The sequence below is a fragment of the Podarcis vaucheri genome (genome assembly GCF_965113315.1).
Source record: "Podarcis vaucheri genome assembly, chromosome: 9".
Classification (NCBI taxonomy): domain Eukaryota; kingdom Metazoa; phylum Chordata; class Lepidosauria; order Squamata; family Lacertidae; genus Podarcis; species Podarcis vaucheri.
In genome coordinates this window covers 32,373,254-32,394,084 of record NC_138767.1, presented here as the reverse complement: position 1 = coordinate 32,394,084, position 20,831 = coordinate 32,373,254, and the positions used below count along the sequence as shown (strand labels likewise).

General features: G+C 42.2%; 1 protein-coding gene across 4 annotated transcripts in view; it reads right to left on the bottom strand.

The window, feature by feature from the left end:
* The window catches only part of JADE1 (jade family PHD finger 1), a 154,723-nt gene that overhangs the window by 79,004 nt on the left and 54,888 nt on the right, over positions 1-20,831 (bottom strand). Inside the window, exon 1 of one of the 4 annotated variants that reach the window (XM_082237604.1) lies at positions 18,544-18,631. The exons of the other annotated variants lie outside the window; for them this stretch is intronic. The gene's annotated coding sequence lies outside the window, so the exon portion shown is untranslated. Of the gene's footprint in view, positions 1-18,543; positions 18,632-20,831 lie in introns of those variants that run through there. 4 annotated transcript variants of the gene reach the window in all.

Below are 20,831 nucleotides of genomic sequence, written 5' to 3'. Positions count from 1 at the left end.
TATACCACATTTTGAATACAAAATGTACCGTATTTTTCGCCCCATAAGACGCACTGGCCCATAAGACGCACCTAGATTTTAGGGGGGGAAATAAAGGAAAAAAAAATTATTTCCCCCCCAGGTACGCTGCGCTACACCAGGAGCTTGGGGCGTGCGGAGCTCAGCGCGCCCCAAGCTTCTGCGTGCTGGCAAGGTCTCCGCTAGCGTGGGAGAGCCGGGCGCCTCTCCCAGGGCTAGCGGACCCCTGCGCTAATCCAGAAGCTTGGGGCAAGCTGAGGTCAGCGCGCCCCAAGCTTCTGCGTGCCGGCAAGCAGTCCGCTGCCGCCCCAAGCCTCCCGCACCCGGCAGGAGGTCCCGCCGGGTGCGCAAGGCTTGGGGCGGCAGTGGACTGCTTGCGCGCACCTAGAAGCTTGGGGAGTGCTGAGCTCAGCGCGCGCCAAGCTTCTGCATGCCGGCAAGCAGTCCGCTGCCGCCCCAAGCCTCCCGCACCTGGCAGGAGGTCCCGCTGGGTGCGCGAGGCTTGGGGCGGCAGCGGACTGCTTGCGCGCACCTAGAAGCTTGGGGCGTGCTGAGCTCAGCGCGCGCCAAGCTTCTGCATGCCGGCAAGCAGTCCGCTGCCGCCCCAAGCCTCCCGCACCTGGCAGGAGGTCTCGCTGGGTGCGCGAGGCTTGGGGCGGCAGCGGACTGCTTGCGCGCACCTAGAAGCTTGGGGAGTGCTGAGCTCAGCGCGCGCCAAGCTTCTGCATGCCAGCAAGCAGTCCGCTGCCGCCCCAAGCCTCCCGCACCTGGCAGGAGGTCCCGCTGGGTGCGCGAGGCTTGGGGCGGCAGTGGACTGCTTGCGCGCACCTAGAAGCTTGGGGAGTGCTGAGCTCAGCGCGCGCCAAGCTTCTGCATGCCGGCAAGCAGTCCGCTGCCGCCCCAAGCCTCCCGCACCTGGCAGGAGGTCCCGCCGGGTGCGCGAGGCTTGGGGCGGCAGCGGACTGCTTGCGCGCACCCAGAAGCTTGGGGCCAGCTGAGCTCAGCCCGCCCCAAGCTTCTCGGTGCGCGCAAGCAGTCCGCTGCCGCCCCAAGCCTCGCGCACCCCGTGGGACCTCTTGCCGGGTGCGCGAGGCTTGCAGACACTCGCCCGAAGCAGGGGGAGCCCTCCAGAGGGCTCCTCGTGCTTCGGGCGACAGGCTGCCGCCCCAAGCCTCGCGCACCCGGTGGGACCTCCTGCCGGGCGCGCGAGGCTTGCAGGCATTCGCCCCATAAGACGCACCCCGATTTCCCCTTCATTTTTGGAGGGGAAAAAGTGCGTCTTATGGGGCGAAAAATACGGTATGTGCATTCCAGCTGTATATGTCTGGTTATATTGACAGTATATTTCAAAATGTGAACTGTGGCATGAAAATCTTGAAATACTGAATTCACACTTATTTCCTTGCAATTCAGGAACTGTGGTTTGAAACTGCAAGAACTAGACTTAGGAAAACATTTTAAAACGAGCTCTTCTTGTTGCTAGTGTTGAATGTTAAAATATTCCTGAAAAGAAAACCATTTTATCTGATAAATATTTATAAATATTGACATAGGGTTTTGCCCAGCATTGTAGGTGGAAAGATCTTGCACCACTTATGCAAATACAAGTAACTCACAACTTACACACATTTAACTTGTGCACATTCAACTTTACATGCTTTGCAAAATAAAATAAAATAAAATGGGAGCAGAAATTGGGTGGGCATCTGGGGGAAAAGGCTTCAGAAATCCCACCTGCCATTGAACCCACTGTGCCCCGTCTTTACACAATTTTGGCTTTAGCTTGCACACAGCAGCCAATAAACTGGAGCAGGATGGAGGAAAGCTGAATACAATGATCTCACATCATACATTTCTTAAGGAGGCAGATGTGGAAAAAAAGTTAGCAGCTGCTACCCATCCAGACTGTAACATCGACTTCAGCGCTTAGCATCACTGGATCTAAATCATTTGGATTTTACATCTTTTAGGCCCACATATGAGTTTCAAGCATCTTGGCTTAATATTCTATTCCAGTATTTTTTAATACATAATTTTTCCACACTGGCATTAGCACACACATAAACATTTTTGTTTTCTAATACTGTCAGTACAGAGCTACCTTTATCACCATTTTCTCCAAGGCTAATAAACACTTTCTCTCAAATCCTCAAGGTGTTGTCCAAGGCTGAATGAATGCAAGGCACGTGTCTAAAAAAGGACATGCTCTTGCCACACTGGAGATGACTATTACTCATTTACTTGTTTCTTCCTATTTTTAGTTGGTTGTTACTTTAGCACCCCCTCTTTTTTAAGATTAGTACTCTCTTTTAAAAAATGTTCACCCCTTCATCTGCGAAGATGTCACAACAGTCACAACAACACACTCAACCTCTAAAGGTTTTTTGAAATAACAATTTTCCTTGTTGAAATATACTCAGAGTCGCAAAGTGATTTCATGCTCTTTATTCAGCTCATAGTGGTGAGGAGGAATGAATAATAGTCCCCTCAAAGTATCTGCTTTATATACATTCTTTACACAATGGGCTGCCCATGATTGGTTAATTCTGGAATTCTACTGTAAGCCAATCAGGTTGTTGATTCACTTATATTTGGAGCATGATTGGGTGGTTCCTGCCAACCAATCATACTGCTGCATTGTTCTTGGACCAATCAGACTGCTGCATTCTGAATCCTATTGTTCTAGGACCAATCAGACTGCTGCAATTTGGATCCTATTGTTCTAGGACCAACCAGACTGCTGCAGTTTGGATCCTATTCAACTCAGTACATAACACTTGTCCTTCTCCAACTTTCCCTTTTCCCCATCTGGGCTTTCGTGGTTCATTGATTTACTACAGGAAGGGAAAACACGGTTGCACTCAGGTGTTGCTTGCCCACTCCCACAGGCATCTGGATGGCCACTGTGCACTGTGACAATAAGGATGCTGGACTAGATGGGCCATTGGCCTGATCCAGCAGGCACTTCTTATGTTCTTACATTTTTGCTCGGTGAATGATAGCTGAATGTGTTAAAGGGTTCTTTTAAATAAATGTACTTATATATTGGGAGGAAGAAGTTTTGATTTAACTGCTGAAGGCTCTGTTGAAGGGATGGAAATGAGGTTGGAAAATTAAAGAGGTATGAAAAACATACATATGGCAACTTTTTTAAAAAACTAAATGCTATTGGTTGAGCAGTATGTATTGATTTAAAAACAAACAAACACGGAAATTTGGTTTGAAAAGTGTTCAAAGACCACCAAGATTAGATTGATATGGCTGTATACCCACAATATATTTAAAGCACATTTCAAATACATTTAAAGTGCATGACTTCCCCAAAAGTATCTTGGGACACATAGCTTACCCGTCAAAGAGCTACAATTCCCAAAACCTTTAAGAAACGGCAGTTCCAAGGATTCTTGGGGGAAGTCATGCACTTTAAATGTGTTTTAAATGTATGGAATGTATGTAACCTATACACCACATATCATTTGAGGAAAATAGATACTTTACCTATAAAATTCATCAGTGGCTACTAGTAACTATGGCTACAAGCTACCTCAAATATCAGAAGCCTCTTGATATTGCTGAAGATCAGGAGAGTGCTATTTCCTTCAATAGTGGGCTTCCCAAGCATCTGATTGGTCACTGTGACAACAAAATGAGAGACTGGATAAACCTTTGATTTGATCAAGCAGGGCTCTTTTTATCTTCTTAAGTACTTGAACAAAATGGCAATCTGCACAATGCCAGCCAAAGGATCCTGGATAACTGTACTGCTCAGATATAAATATTCTATCAGCTAAACAATCACTGCTTGGACTGATATTTTACTCTGTTGCCAAAATAATTTTAGCTTAACTGCATGCTATGGTAGTACTTGCCAGTGCTAGACATCAGGCACACATGAAAGTTCCTTATTCTCCATCACCAGTACACTTTCTTAATGAATAACTGATAAACCGCCACTGTGCATTTGCTTCATTATAAACACAATCACAAAGGACAGTTTTAACATTCCTCCAATGAATGGCAAAGCGTTTATAATAATTCCTTTCTCTGGATATTCTCTGGAGATGAGCTTTGCAAAGAAGATTTCCAGGATGAAAATGGGCTGATTTCATAGATCCCATTCCTGACCTACCGTATATGTTTCTACCTGCCTGAAGTAAATGCCAATACTCACAAGAGTGTTGAAAGATAGTAAGTGAGTTATAAAATACTTCGAGTGAGCTTCAAACTGCACATTATTCAACAAGCTTAGGTGACCCATGGAATGGCCAAGCATACGCTTTGTAAAAAAATCCAGGTTCAATCCCTGGTATCCCCAAACAGTGCTAGGAAAGACGAGAGAGCTGCAAGTCAGTGTAGATCAAGGGAAGCCCTCTAAAATGATGTTGGACTACAACTCTCATCATCCCCAGCAGGCAGTAGGATAGTGACATAGTCCCACAATATCTAGAATATCTGGATACCACATTGACTTAGGAATAGTTTGTGGCAATTTTTGAATGCAGGTTAGTTGTTCTGGAGGAGAGCTGAGGTATGGAACCATTTGTTAGGCTAGAGGCAGCACACCATCACAATATTAGTTTAATCCTATGCATGTTTACTTGGAAGTAAGTCCCTCTGTGTTGAGTAGGGCTTATTCCCCAAGACCTATGTCTAGGATTAAGAGTAATCTCACTGAACTTGATGGCGCTTCTGAGTAGGCATGCAAAGGATTGCATTGTTAAGTCTTGTTACATATTTTTTTCTGTTTCGTATTTCACTTGGTTTTCAGGCAGAAGTCTAACAAGGTCCCTTTATTGTCAGTGGTGGCATCAGAAAAAAGGGGGCCCCAAAATGGGCAAAATATATTTCTAGGTGGGTGAGTTGCATCCCACATGTTAAGATATCTGAAGGAACATGCTAATGACAAGAGTCCAGCAAGGAGCGTGCACACGCACGCACGCGCGCACACACACTCCCGGTACCAAAAACAAAGAATGTCCATAACCATACAGAAATCGTTAAAATCATGTATGCACAGAAAAACCTCCACCACTGATGAATAGGGGGCATCCAGACAGGGACTTAATAATGTAAACAGGTCACTGGCAACACACATTAAATATATATATATATATATATCATATTTCTCCCTAAAGTAGTAAATCCAGATTAAAGATCGGGGGGCTATGGATTAGCATTTTGATGCCAATGATGTAGTCTGGATGCTTTTTTAAGAAAAATACTAATCCTGCAATAAACACCCACCTGGATGTACCCAAAGTCAAGTATTGCTAGACCACATAGCCAATAAAGATTCGCGACAGGAATACAAAGTGTCCTTCCAGACTGGTGTTTTATGGCATGTATATTCCAGTACATGAATGAATGAATGAATGAATGACTCTTTATTTGTGTCAGCCATCAGCCATAGCAATAAAACAACAATACGATATACAAAGAATAGAAATAAAAAGTCAATTATATAAAATACATTTTAGGGTTTCGAATCAATAGTCAAATAGTGGATCTTATTCTAATTGCCCCAGCTAATTGCCCCAGCTAAAAATCTTGCAACCTTTTGATGGCCCCTGCTCATCTTGATCTGCCAAGAGAAAAGACACTGTGGCAGTGGTTGGGCGACCCGGAATGGACAATAAAAGAGGGGTGATAACCTCATTCCTCAAGTCTTTATAAAGAGTGCAAGCCAGAATAGCATGGGCCACCAATTCGGTACTGCCATCTCCACAGGGACATAAGCGTTTTTCGTGTGAAATCTGTTGGAATCGTCTCTCCTGTACAGCCGAGGGAAAATACATTCAATCTTGCAAGAGTAAAAGCACGTCTATATTTTAGAATTTCTAGGTTATGCAGATAGGGTGTCAGAGAGCTGAAATGGGAAGTTGGAAAATAGTCATACCATTGGCAAAATTTCCTTATTGTGGCCAAGTTGTTCTGACGCTTGATATCATTTAGGCGCTGAAAAATTAGACTGTTTGCTTTACTAAAACCCAAAGTGAGTAGCTGTTGTGGTGATAAACCACAAGAGTGAAGTCTTTGATAGACAATTTTACTCCAGGCACTCTTGTGACAATCTTGCAGCACTAGGGATATTAGACCGGGGGATTTGAGTTTAGGCGAAGCCAATAGTTAAGTGTCCAACGCCAGATCCGAAATTCTACCAAGAGAAGATTAGCCTCTAGGCACAATGATGTGTTTGGGACACAGGGTGGTACAGAGAAAATTTGCCTTAAGAACTTTGATTGGACAGCTTCTGTAGATCCAAGATGAGTGCCTGTCCAAATCTGAGCCCCATATAATAACTGTGCTAGGGGTTTAGCTTGGAACACTTCCAGGACTGATGGTATAATTCCAATACATGGTTTTAACACAATAACAGTGCATTGGTGGAGGATTTATTCTGCTTTGGTTTGTTCTGTGATGCTTCCCCAATGCAATTACATGGCTGCTGTCTGGAGGAGCTGCAGTGCAGTAAAAGTGTTACAAAAATAAACCAAAACATTTGTTGTATAAGAAGCTATGGGACTTCAAGGTTGATGTAGGGTGAAGGAAAAATTGTGGTGTTTCAAAAATGAGGTTATGGAAAGGGGGCAGGCAGAGAACTTTTGGCAGGCTTTCAGAGACAATTTGAAAGAGGTACATGGATGATACTTGGGATGCCTTAGAACGCAATGATGCATTCCTGTAAAAAGCAAGGCCCTCTTGAGTTATGAATGCTGGGAACTCCTTCAAGCATGGACTCAGGTGTAAATGTGTGCAAATAAACCATATTTCATATTGACACTACAGCCTCCATTGTGCCTTGTTCCCAAAGGAAACACAAACTATGGATAAGTGCCAAGACCCCTGGAATCTTGTGCACCACTAGGCTGCAGTGGCTAGTAACAATTCTAATAGTAATGCCTCTAACCTGGCCCTGTAGCAAATTGGCAACCAGTGCTGATTTCTGAGCACAGGTATTATATGCTAACAAGGCCATACTCCTGTCAAAAATCATGCTGCAGCATTCTGCACTAACTGCAGCTTCTGGATCAAGTGTAAGGGAAGTCCCACATAGAGCGGTAATCCAGTTCCAAATAACCAACATATGAACTACTATTATGGGATATGCACTCATTGGAAATGAAGCAGAGCCCCAAACCTTTTGAATGTGTATTGAAAGCATGATCACACGTGACAGCTCTGATAGAATCATGAGCACAAATCATCATGAACGTTCAATAAAAAGGACATCCCAAGGGGGCCCAAGACAATCAGAACCTTCTGGTCAGACTCTGTTATGTGGCAAGTCTAGGCACTGGGTCTCTTTCCTCCCTGTTCAATACAGTTCTTCTTTAATATAAGGGACAAAGGTTATATAAGGAACTTTACGCTGTCTTTTTCATTACTTGTGTCTCTGATTTCCTTCTAATGCTAAGCCTCAAATGTATATAGCTTTTCACCGCCAATTCTCTCTGCCTTTGAAAAAAAAAGTTAAAACAAAACAAAAACAAAATAAAAGTGAAAGATTTTTCATCATTCATTAACCAGAGTCGGAAGTGTCAAGAAACAAAGTTCTTCTTGCAATCCGTAACATGGAGTGAACTTGTTTTTACAGAGTGAGGTGATACCCATTTGAGACATGCCTGTTCTGCCCCTGCATAATCAGAATATAAACTGCAGCTCTCCCCAGTAGCAGAGCCAAAATCTGATAAACTGATTGGGCAGAGAGCAAATCCGTCTGGGCAGCACTAGAAAAGATTTTAAGCAGATGTACTTTCCTATCAATGCTTGCATGAAAAGCAGTTTAAAAAAAAAGGCACTACTCGCTCTTTTTCAGCCTCTCTCTACTGTTAAGTGTAAATACGCTTGCTTTCGATATGGTGATTATTGCAGAGCCATTTCCTCTTAGCACCTGCTTATTTTAGCACCAAAGATGCTGGCCGCATATTCACTTCAAGTGGTTTTTAACTCACTCCAACAGCCTCGGTTAAGGAGAAATGGGACTTACTCAAGAAATGGGGCTTGCTCTTTGTTAGAAACATTGTTGGAGATTTAATTCCCCGCCCCATTCATTTCACTCATATTTAGGTAAATCTAAATAGACACAGATTTTTACACTTCTCAGCGCATCATAGTCCTTTGTAACATTTAGCTCATAACGAGAATGAAACGTCCATTTGCATAAAAGGCATTTTGTTTCCCCGCATATGGTATAACATTAGCAGCCAGCATATGTCTCTATCATTATCAACAAAGCAGTTACATTTACAGAACAAACACTGAATAAAGAATACTTATTTTCAATATGTCACTTCTTTCCAGCATGAATAAAAAATATCTAAAATGGATGCTTAAGGACAGATTCCTAATGAGCAACCAATAGGAGAGGCTAGCAGTGCAATCCTAACCATGTCCCCTCAAAGATAAGCAATACTGAGCACAAACCTACCATTAGGCTGAGTGATACAACCACTTCAGGTGGCAGCTGCAGGCGGGCAGAGAGGAGCAAATGACAGAACTACGGTATATGTGCGCCATGCTCTCCCTTTTCCCTTCCAAAACAAACCTGGCCTTCAGGTGCAGCAGAGGACACTGTCCCATTGCAAGTGATGAAGTAAGATTCACCTGCCAATATACTGTATTTTTCCATGTATAACACGCCCCCATGTATTTTTTCTGGACCACAACAAAAAGGGGGGGTTGCCCAGAGTTGTTGAGCTTCTTTTGGGGGAAGATTGCAGTTGCTGAGCTTTTTGGGGGGGCACCGCCAATCAGTCTACAGCCTGCCCAACAATGCAAATCGCACGCATCGCCACAGCCACCAATCGTCTGCATTCTCACCTCCAAAAACACACTCATCACAATCACAGACGATGGCACACATGCCTCACCACGGCCATAAATAGCCCGCCCAATTGCCGCAGCCAATCGTCAGCAGGCATTTCCACAGCAACCAATCACACGCCCTATCGCCACTGCCAATCTCCTGCTGGCTGCTGCCACCAATCCCCCCCCACCGTTATCCATGTATAAGAAGACCCGCTATTTTTGAATATTATTTTTAAGGAAACAGTATCTTCTTATACACAGAAAAATACGGTAATCAACTTTTTTATATGGAATGGGCAAGGAGCCATCTCGTCCTTTGCCTTGGGCAGCAAAAAGCCTTGGGCTGGCCCTGGGTATATGATTGCAGCTCTGAACCCAGTTCTAAATTTATGCATATACATATCCCATTAAAGTCTCAGTAGGATTTCCATGTAATTATATTTCTGATAGGGGAATTCACCCAAAGAATGCAGTGGCTACTATTGCTGGTTGATTTGATTTATTACTGTATGATTTTTTTTTTAAAGAGTGAGTGGTTTACATAACCTAAACTGGAAAAATATATAAAATCACGTGGAGTTGTGTTCGACTAAGTCATTTTCAGAGTAGACCCATTTAAATTAAAGAAACTAAGTTAGTCGTGTCAATTAACTTCAGTGGGTTTACTCTGACTGAAACCCAGATACATGCCACAAAAGAAAATGGTGTTTGGGGAAGAGAAACATCTCTAGCTGGGCTTCTACCAATATAGAAATTAGTGTGACAGTACTACCCCTTCCTCCCCTCCTGCACCCCTCCCCCAAATCTACTCTGGAGAGAGAAGATTTTGGTGGCATAGGCATCCTGCAGGGGAGGGGGAAATCCATTCTATCCATGGCATCCAGTCTGGCAGGCAAGACACTGTTTGATTTCCCGCACAGTATTTGCATCTATGGAAATTTTGGGCAATTTCCATTAAGGTGTGTACATGAAAAAGAAAAAAGCTACAAAATGGTAATTCTCTGAATAGGAGCATCACATTCTTCTCCAGGGCTTACCCAAAACTTTTTATAAAGCTGAAAATGGTTCCCTCTCTTCATCAGTCAAATTGCATAGTAACCAAAGAGTCCCACAAGCACCTCTTTCCTATCCATGAATGTCAAATACAGTAACAATAATAACAAATTAGATAGCTAACCTTTTGAAGCCTTTTTGTGACACCAGGGATCTGGCCCTGTGCAGCTCACAGAAGTCCTCTTGAAAAATCCTTGATATGAGATCAAATGGTGGGGTGGGTGAGTTCATATATCTATCCAGGAATAATTTCAAAACCAGACCTACTGGGGAAACTCATCCCTTAGGGCCATTTCACATCTATCTCCTCAAGCATGGGAAAGTGTCGTTTGTATTGTCGTTGCATACCATTGAAATGTGAATGAGGTTTTTGGTATTTCCATGAAAATATGTGCATTTGCTACAATAAACTAGCTATACATCATTTCCAAGCTTGCAAAAGCCTGTTAAAATGGCAGTGGCTACCATCCTATATACACCTATAGAGGAGCACACCACATTGAACACAATAGGACTTGCTTCCCAGTAAGCATGTGCTCTACCCAGTTGCTAAATATTCAGTCAACATTTGCTTACTGACCCAAAGACCCCAAGAGCTAAAGGAATCACTCAGAATTGTGTGTTGTCAACAACAGAAAACCAGCTATCATCCAGTAATTGTATAATACAGTAGTGCATTTTATTTGCATTCCAGGTCTGTGGGGCAATTCAAATGCACGGTGATTTATAGTGCGATTTTTCATGTTTTTCCAATGCTATTTGATCATTACTGGATCTTCAGCAATTACTTTATTATATGAAATGTATCCTTACAGTTATTTAGTCAAGGTTTATGTCCTAATAAGGGACGCGGGTGGCGCTGTGGGTTAAACCACAGAGTCTAGGACTTGCCGATCAGAAGGTCGGTGGTTCGAATCCCTGCAACGGGGTGAGCTCCTGTTGCTCGGTCCCTGCTCTTGCCAACCTAGCAGTTCGAAAGCACCCCAAAAAGTGCAAGAAGATAAATAGGTATCGCTCTGGCGGGAAGGTAAAAGGCGTTTCCGTGCACTGCTCTGGTTCACCAGAAGCGGCTTAGTCATGCTGGCCGCATGACCCGGAAGCTGTACGCCGGCTCCCTCGGCCAATAAAGCGAGATGAGCGCCGCGACCCTAGAGTCGGCCACGACTGGACCTAACGGTCAGGGGTCCCTTTACCTTTACCTTTATCTATGTCCTAGTATCCCTTTATGGAAGTGATTAAATATAAGCAATGTCAAAACCAGACACTCAACATTGAAGATAGCTGTATAACATGATAATGGCTGCTGCATCTTTATGAGACACCTGCAAAATAGTTTTGTTTTGTTTTTTTAAGAAGAAATCAGTTTACCCCCTTCAAATATTGCCCGAGATACTTTTTGAAGAAAATTGGTTTACATAATGTTACAGTTAAGAGAAACTGAGATTTTCATAATCCACAGTTGGGGATCATCTTTATTAGGACCAGCCTAAATGTTTCAAAGTCATGTGCACACTTTTGAGTTCTTCAGAACTCTCTGAATGAAATGGTATGTAAATAGGGGGGGGGGAGGAGGGAAAATAAATAAAGTGTTTTTAAAAAATAAAATACTCTTGTTCTTGTAGCTTTGATGGCTGCATTAAGCCCAAAGATGGAGATTGCAGTCTGGATTACAGAGCCACCAATGTATGCCTTCTCAAAAGTCAGTTTCACCAAATCCAATGGACCTTACTAACAGAAAGGATACACTGCAATGGCTAACCTGTGTCCCAGCCAAGTTGTTTTTTTGTTTTGTTTGTATTGAGGGGGACGGGACCTCTAATTGTCCTTGCCAGCTTGGAAAATTATTGTAAAGCAAGCAGAGCCGCTTACATGCTCTGCACAGCTCTCACTTTGGAATCTGGAATGATTGCTGTTGCAACATTTCACATGTTGAAAAGCCTGCATGCCCGTATTGGAATCGGAATTCATTCTGAATCTGAAAGGCAATAGTAACAACAGAGGAGAAATGGAGCCTACTAGTTCTGGCCATAATGATATCACCATGCCTCTTCAGTTAAGTATGGTGTGTATGTGGACTCAATAAATTGTCTCAACTGCTATGTGCCATACCCTAGCATGGCCTTTGCTCCTCCTTGTTTTCATTAGTCCTTAGGTGGTGTAGTGGATTAGTGCGTCTTGTTATTAATCAGAAGGCTGGTGGTTCAAGCCCGCCTAGAGTCCCTTCCAACTCTACAGTTCTATGATTCTATGATCTGCCTATAGGCATAAACAGGTCTCCACAGTAACAGGAGTAGAAGCGGCTGTGCTGTGAATATGGTGGATGATTGTCTGTGTTATTTTGGATGAAAACCAACATTGCTGAATTACATTAACACTCAGACCTGCCAGTTCTGCTGTTTTACATGTGTTTTACCTCCCTGCCATATATTGTTCCCATCCAGAAGACACCATTAATTTGGCAGTGTATGAATGATGACTGTTCACTTTACATGGTTGAAATATGATTCTGATATACCGGTTGTTTATTAAATAGTTTAGTACAACATTTGATTCAGAATATTTTTTTTCTTGTTTTCCTCCTCTAAAAACTAGGTGCGTCTTACGGTCCGCAGTAAATCCACATGGGGCTTTTATGTGACACCACCACCAATGAACAATTCAGAGAGGAACATCTGAGGTGTTAAAACAGAAGCCTCTGAGACCTTGGGTATACCGTAATATTTATTTTTCTGTACTTTCACAGGGATACTTGTTAACATCTCCTGATAACTGTACAAAACTTATAGGATATTGTAGGTAATTCTTTGAATACAGAGTTGAAGAAGTAATATCACAGTATTATGTAAGCAACTCTGTTTCAAGAGAAGGAAAATGTTTGTACTAGCTATTGCTCTCACAAGGAAGATTTCAGATTTTGGAGAGGGAGAAAACCCACCAATAGTTACTGCCCTTCTTCTTCATTCTTATTTTTCCCATTCTCATAATTCTAAAACTCATCTCATGAAACAGAAAGTTTGAAGATTCAGGATAAAGGGAATTACTTCTCTACACAGAGCATAGCTAAATTAGGGAATTTGCTCCAAGAAGATGACAACCAACCTGGATGTATTTTTTAAAAGATTTATGGGGATAAGGCTACCAGAGGCTACTAGCTATGATGTTCTGTTATACCTCACTATGCCTTTGCCTATGCATATCAGCTGTTGGAAATCACAAGTGGGTATTATTTTTATTTATTAAATTTCTATACTGCCATCCACCCAAAGATCACAGGGCAGTTTACAATATAAAAACAAAAATAAGATAGTAACAAACAAACAAAATACCCCCCTCCACCCACCCACCCCCCACACAGTGGGGTTGCTGTTGCACTCAAGTCCTGCTTACAGGATTTCTATAGGCATCTTATTAGCCACTGCAACAGGATGCTGAACTAAATGTTAGCTTGACCCATCTGGGCTCTTCTTATTTTCTGTTCATTCTAAGACTAATTCATCAGGTAAAAAAAAAAAAAATCTTATCACTATATCAGCACACTGGGACAAACTTCACCTGATGGAAGTTTGATTTTCTCAAGCTGCCATTAAAGGAATAGGAAACCTGCTAGAAAACAAGGACACTACAAAAGCCATCAGAATCTGGAATCAAATTTATCTTGCCTTCGAGGGGCATGAGAAAGCTTAGGGGAGCCTCTCCTTTTTTGTATCCAAAGAATATTCCAGCCTGAGTATTTGTCCTCTCTGTTTAGATGGTTAAAATGCTAATTCCCAGCTGCCGGCAGTGTGAAGATCTGTCCAAACAAAACACTCCAGGTGATGCAAGTCTAAAGTTTTCACACCAAGCACTGTTCTTTATCCAGGGAAGAAGGAGCCGCCTGCAACCAGAGTGACATTGACAAACTTCAGAGTACACAAAAGGGCTCCTTTGCAAGCAACGCCAAGCAATTTCAGAAGGAAAGCCAACAGTCTGAACCAGCAGCTCTCTGCTTCGCCCTGTTTTTCGTACATTCTGTCTGGGGGGGGGGACCCTTCTGGATAACAACACAGCCACAGTAATCCTGTCATTAGCAGCCACAGAACTGTCACATCAGTAACTCACAAGTGGGTGTCAGCTACAGCCCTTTACTTCAGCTGCTTGCTTCATTGGGGAGAGTTTTCTTTGACTGCCAGCAAAGGGACCATGTACATTTGTCTGTCATTAATACATACAAGCTCTCCAGAGCACATATAAACAAAACAGTCGTGTACACTTTGCTAAATGGGCTGCATTTCTATTTTCTATTTTCTTTTTCTTTTTGTAGCCAGCCCAAACGAAGCCTACGTGAAAAGCCCTGCATAGAAAGCAGTGTGGGATAACTTGCTTGTAATCTGTCATGTACGATAGAGCAATTGCTACTCACTTCACTTACCCTATTCCAACACTGGGAAATAGATTATTTTTAGACATGCTTTGTACACAACCTAGCATTCAAACTGGGGACAACCTACACCCCAGCCTCCTGTGGATTATGATGAACATTTTTGAATATAATGGGGAAAGTCCTTCCTTCTTACTATATCATCTTTTGTGTCAATATTAGTGCAAAACAAGCAGAACTTGACGGTTCAGCATCACCAAGTGCTTTTTTATTCTCCACTGCAAAAACATTTTCAGTTTTGACACTTTTTTGATCACTAGAAAGGATAAAAATGATCCACTGTAAGGTCTCTCACACACCTTGCACTGAGTTTCCTTTCTATCAGTCATCGTTTCTCCATGACAGTAGGATGTGTCCCATATCACATAATTTACCCGTTTCCCCATGAAAATTCTCACAGGAACAAAAAAAAATATGTAAGTGTACATATGTAATATTATAACTGAAATCTGAAAAATAAATGATTGTTTATCTGACAGGAAACAGGATAAATGACAACTCTAGATGAAAGAATTTATAAATATAATGTCTTAAGAAAAAGAAGAGCAAGCCAAATGATTTATATTACATATGTCCCCATGAAGCAGAGATTTTGAACTTCTGCAAACAAAACATAAGCCTCTTAATGGGTTTATTCTACAGAAAATGTTGTTTTCTTCACTGGAATGCTGAGTGACATCTATAGCAATCCCATTTTCTCATCAACCCTGCTTGGCTTCTGCAGTTTCTTTTTGAAACGTTTAGGCTGCAATCAAGCACACCTCAAGGCTACTTAAATGCCATCGGCTTCAATAGGATTTAGGAAGGTTGTATACCAGATTTGCAATACTAAAAGAACTGAAACCTAATCCTCACATCTGCACACACACTAGTGCTCCCAAGCCTCTCTGTCCAAAGCGACTGCCCACATCATCTGAGAAGACAACCTCAAAATGTCAGTAGTAAAAACACAAAGTCTATATGTACAGCTGTCACCTGCCACATATCTTGGTTTTTGGTAACCTTAGCGGATGTTTTATACTATGCATTTATTGGTGTTATTGTTTATGAATGTATGGTTTATTGTTCTTTAACCAACCGAGCCTTATGCATACATACACTCGTACTAACACATTCACCACAAAGCCAAGTTAAGTATCAGAATAAGTACATATAGAATATATTAGCATACAAAATGTTTGTAAATATTCCCTCACAAAAATAGGGCAATAGATTTATTATAAGCTATACGATCTTCAGATGCAGTTGATAGCTTTTCCATCTCTATAGCCTGTTTAACCAACTTGCTGGTTCCAGAGTTTTACTTAAAGGAAGGCCTTACTAAAGATGATTCATATATTTTTATGTGTAACCTGTCCAGGAATCATTTTGACAAAGGGTGCACCTATCAGTTTATTAAGTAAGCAAGCAAGCACACACAAACCAGCTGTGCATTTTATATGAGATGGAGCAGACATCAGACTCTTATGCAGGAAAGAGCCTTATTTTTGTCCACCTTAAGAGTTTTGGCTCTATGAACTGCCTTTCTAGAACAGATGATGGTCTAGCCATGCCAGCAAAGTGTCTACCAAAGTGGCCAGGCATCTACCTCTGAATAAAAGTTCCCTAGCAGGACATGGCAGTGAGGGCCACCACCAGTTCTGCATCCATTGCACCTCATAACACTAAGGTTCTTTTTAGCTCTCATAACTAACAGCTGTTGATACTTACTCCTTGCTATTAAAGTAATGTATGAACCAGTCCATAGTTCAACCTGTGAGCAAGGCTTGCCTCTTCTAGGTACTGACTGGATATTTATTATCTTGAAATCGGGCCTTTTATGAGTTGAAACATTCCAGAGCAAAAGTACTGGGCTGTCTTATTCAAAATACTTTTATTGTGTTCTCTCAGTAACAAACTGAGTGTATTCTCTGCGGAATGTAGCCAATAACATGCTGACCCCATTGAAGTAAATTAGAACTTTGTTATGGCTTCACGAGAGACATGATTTTATCCATTAGTCCAAGTTCATTCTAACCCATTTTCTAAGGAGAGGTGTAGCCGTAGATTATTTATGTTCCTTAGGACAACTGAGAAGGAATTTAGCTGTGGATATGAATCATTTGTGGTCATAAAGAATAGATAGCTAATAAGAAGAATGTGGTGTAAAGATAAGGAAGCAAATTAGCAATGTAATTAGGAGATAATTAGAAGAGAGCCAGGGTGACCCAATAGATACAGAGCTGGACCTGGATTTAATCTCAGCTCTTCCATGTATTCACTGGATAGCTTTGTGAGTTCATTATCTCACAGTTTCCGCTCCCAATGGGCACAATATCAATATCAGCGACCTAACCACACAGGACTGTGAGTGGAAGCGATAAATAACGATGCCATCTTGAGGGTCAAACAAGAGGTGAAGTGTCATGTCATGACCTCAAACAGAAGCATGTGGCTCAGCAAGGCAGTCCAGGGTTGCAGCACATTAGAGAGTTCCAAGCTGGCAGCTTACTCCTACAAAAGCTAGAGGCTGTCTGTGAGTTTATAGAACTCTTTAGTCCAAACTACCCCTGTGGCTTCTCATGGCTTCCTGCTCAGTTTTGGGCAGATATGGAGCAGGAGATCCTTGAATGCGCCAAGGAATTGGGCTTGGGGTGGTGATGGCTGTGAAGGCCCTGAGTCAGTAGAAACCATATAAAGTTAAAAACAGACAACAATTAATCAAAGTCACTCTCAGTAACCAAATAGTGGGGAAATAACTGTTTTCAACTCTCCCCCCCCCCCCATGCCTTATAGCTCTCTCTCTCTCTCGCGCTCTCTCTCTCTCTCTCTCTCTCTCGTGTGTGTGTGTGTGTGTGTGTGTGATTTGAGGGAGTTGTGGCAGGAAAGGAGAGATAAACCCTCTCAATGCACTGCAATTCTGATAACAATCACACACAGATCCCGATGACTGCAATTAATTTAAGAGAAACGAGAGTTATGGTTGCAAGCTACACATTAAACCAGCCTTCCCTCCAGATGTTTCAGACTATGATGCCCATCAGTTTGAGACAGCTTGACCAATGGTCAGGGATGATGAGAGCTGTGATCCAAAATGTCTGGAGGCAATGAGGGTAGTTCATGAATAGCTAACCTGTGGCCCTCCATATGTTGGACTTGCAGCTCCATCATCCCTGATCACTGGACACAATGAATGGCTCCGATGGGAGTTTGCAGGGGGCTGATCAAAGTAGTAGTTCACTTTTGCCATGCTCAGGAGGGCACTGTAACAACCACAGCACAAGCACTCTTGGTACTACCACCCTTACATATTTCAGCTTTTTATGATCGGGGTCTAAATATAGTAACCTTTTGCCTATTTTATTAACCTGAAAGCTGTGATCCTACTGAGACTGTAATGTGTAAAAAGCCTATTGAAGTTTACTAGTAAGAACATGGCCTGATTTCACACAGGCTCTGTGCAGCAAAGCCTTTTTACGTGAAGCATAAGCTAATATTCAAATATTAACGTTAATACACCAAAACAAGGCTTAATTTCTGCCAAAAGCCATAGTGTTGTTTTAGCTAATAAGTGAGATATTTCTTGTTTGATTGAAACAGTAGATGGAATGGGTATGCATTAGCATATCACCTAACAATTGACATAATGAGCAAAGAAGTATGTTTTCTGTTCTCCTTCCCAGGCTGCAGAGTACTCACTAAAGCAAATATTCAGCTAGAGTTTAATTTCTCTCTGAAGAAAATAAGAGGTTATAAACAATTAGAAAAAAAATAGTGGTAATTACTGGCATTAATTTAAATACTTTGCTACTAACATTTATTCCTGTGAATGTGCTTCAGATTTACATGATAAGAGGAAAGAAATTACCTTTTTTATTTCTCAGTTATTTGTTTTTATATATGGATTTGTTTGAGCAATTCACACGGGAGATTAGTCTAGTTCAGAGACAAAGGGCCTAATTCTAGACTCCTTTTTCAAGGAGTGTCTTGCCAGAGAATCACATTGCCACATAATCCCTCCCAAGAGCTGCATCTTGAAAACTTTCATGCCATATACACCAAGGGTGAGATAGAACTCAGGCTTGCAGGATCTATTTTGATTTTCATTAAAGCCCCAAGATTCAGCAACCAGATGCAAAAGTAATGCACTTAAAGAATTCTAAGTCCAGAATGTGTGAATGATGCTACCCTATAAAAGTGCCTTTGCAGACACATCCAAATTAGCCAACAGTTCTCATGAGATTCAGCACTTACTGAGCTCTGCCCACCAAAGGCTGATGATCTGCTCCATCACCAATATTCTCCACTGCCATTGGGACATGTTGCCCGCGGCTTGGATCTCCCTTAGAGCATCAGGTCTTCTTGTCCTTCCTTTACCTCTTCTCTTCCCAACCTCAGAAGCACCTATACTGAGGCAGCACTGGGAAGATAATCACCTGCTGCAGCTAAACTATCACTACTATAACTACCAACAGCTGCCATGTGGCAAGACATGTTCTGCCACAAATAGCTCAGCCTCTTTTTTTCTAATGGTAAAGCTAGGGACAAAAAAACTGTGTCTTTATCACACTGAAACCCCAGAATTTATTACCATCCAAGTACTACAGCCCATGAAATTGCTTTTCAGGTTACACTCATTATGTTCCATTTTCAATCTGTAACCTCACAGATTTGTGTAAAAGGGAACACAAACTATTTCCCAGGACAATTTAACAGGCAAACTGATCCCTATCAGCACAAAGTGAGATGGTAATGCTTTGATGCCATAACCACGAAAGCAGAACTAACTTTTAGAGTGGATGCTGAGCTATCAAGGGGAGGGCTCATGTTTTCAAGCTGCAGTGACAAGCCAAATTAAGTTGTATTTTAAAATACTCTGGCCTGGCCAGATATCCATTAATTTAAGGGGTCACACAAATTGAAACTCCCTCGCTCCAGAATGTCACAAGCGGCAGAATACAATGGATGATAGACGGTAATGCTACTGGTAGCACAACAGAGAACTTTTCATTTCACAATACCATGTTGGGCACCCTTTACACCTGGTGCTCAGTATAACTGAAAGGGCAGCACAAACCTTATAAATCCTCATCTTCCTTCTCAATGAAGTGCTGTTCTTCCTGTTGCTGATGCTGGCAATGTCACCAGCTAGCATTATTACAGAAAATGTTGTTTGTCATTTTGTGTGTCATTTATTCTGATACACAATGTGTAAAACACAATATGTGGCACATTGCTGCATGGCGCATACAAAGGGACTGATATTCAACCAGTTAAAGAAAAGCTCAGTAGAAAACAGTGTGCAAAACTTCAGTAGCTTCCATTTATTTAAAGCATTAACTTATTGGAATTATAATGGAAAGAGAGCATTGTGCAAATGACAAAACTACTGTCACTAGAAGACACTGCCCAGACCCTTGACAGAATCAAATTGAGGCCTCTTTTTCCGAAAAAAGTGCAATGTACTTTGTGGTAATCTTTACTCCTGAGCACTTGTGAGCTGTGTCAAGTTGCCACTGCTTTGATTGCCAAAATTCTGGCACCAAGATTTAACCATAAAATAGCAGCATAAAAAATTCAGCAGATGCTCAGAGGCAGTCAAATCTTGGTGCCAGAATTTCCACCAGGGAAAAGCAGCATACAGTGGTGCCTCGCAAGACGAAAAGAATTCGTTCCGCAAGTCTTTTCGTCTTGCGATGTTTTTCATCTTGCGAAGCACGGTCCGTCGCAACTGCGCCTCTTCAAGCGGCTTTAAAAAAAAAGCACAAGACGTTTTCGTCTTGCAAAGCAAGCCCATAGGGAAATTCGTCTAGCGAAGCAACGCAAAACCGAAAAACCCTTTCGTCTAGCGAGTTTTTCGTCTTGCGAGGCATTCGTCTTGCGGGGCACCACTGTATAAAACTAAAACAATGGAAAAGCAAAATATAAAATATAAAAACTCAACTCAACCTACTCCCAAAGGAGAAAAAGTATTTACAGTAGAACTTCTACAGTACTTACAACTGCCTCCACTCGCGGATGTTCCAAGTTGCGACCATGTGGCAAACCCACCAGTTACTTCTGAGTTTGCCACTGTTCACGCATGCGCAGGAGTGGTGATCTCCGTTCACGCACGCGAAGCGGAAAATCGCCACCCACGCCTGCACACAACGGCACCTCTCCCAGAAACCTGTTTCGCCATAAGGATGGTCCTCCAGAATGGATTGTGGTCGTGAGCAGAGGTTCCACTGTATAAGAAAATATCTAAGAACGAAATACATTTGGATCCACCCACTTTTGCCTCTTGCCCAGCCTCCCCACACACCCGAAAAAGATGGTCCCCAAAATGAATGTAGTGGAGAAAAGTTTCCCCACTGATGTAAAGTCAAAGTAGTTTGACTGCCTTTTTGTTTTTGTTTTTTAAAGCGAGAGAGCATTCAAACTATTTTACATTAAAGGTAATGTCATGCTTGTCCATAGCAATGTCATGCTTGCCCAGAGTGTAAATCACACTAAATACATTGTTAGTACTTACTTATATTACCTGCATAAGGTAGGTTTTGCATGTTTCCAACAA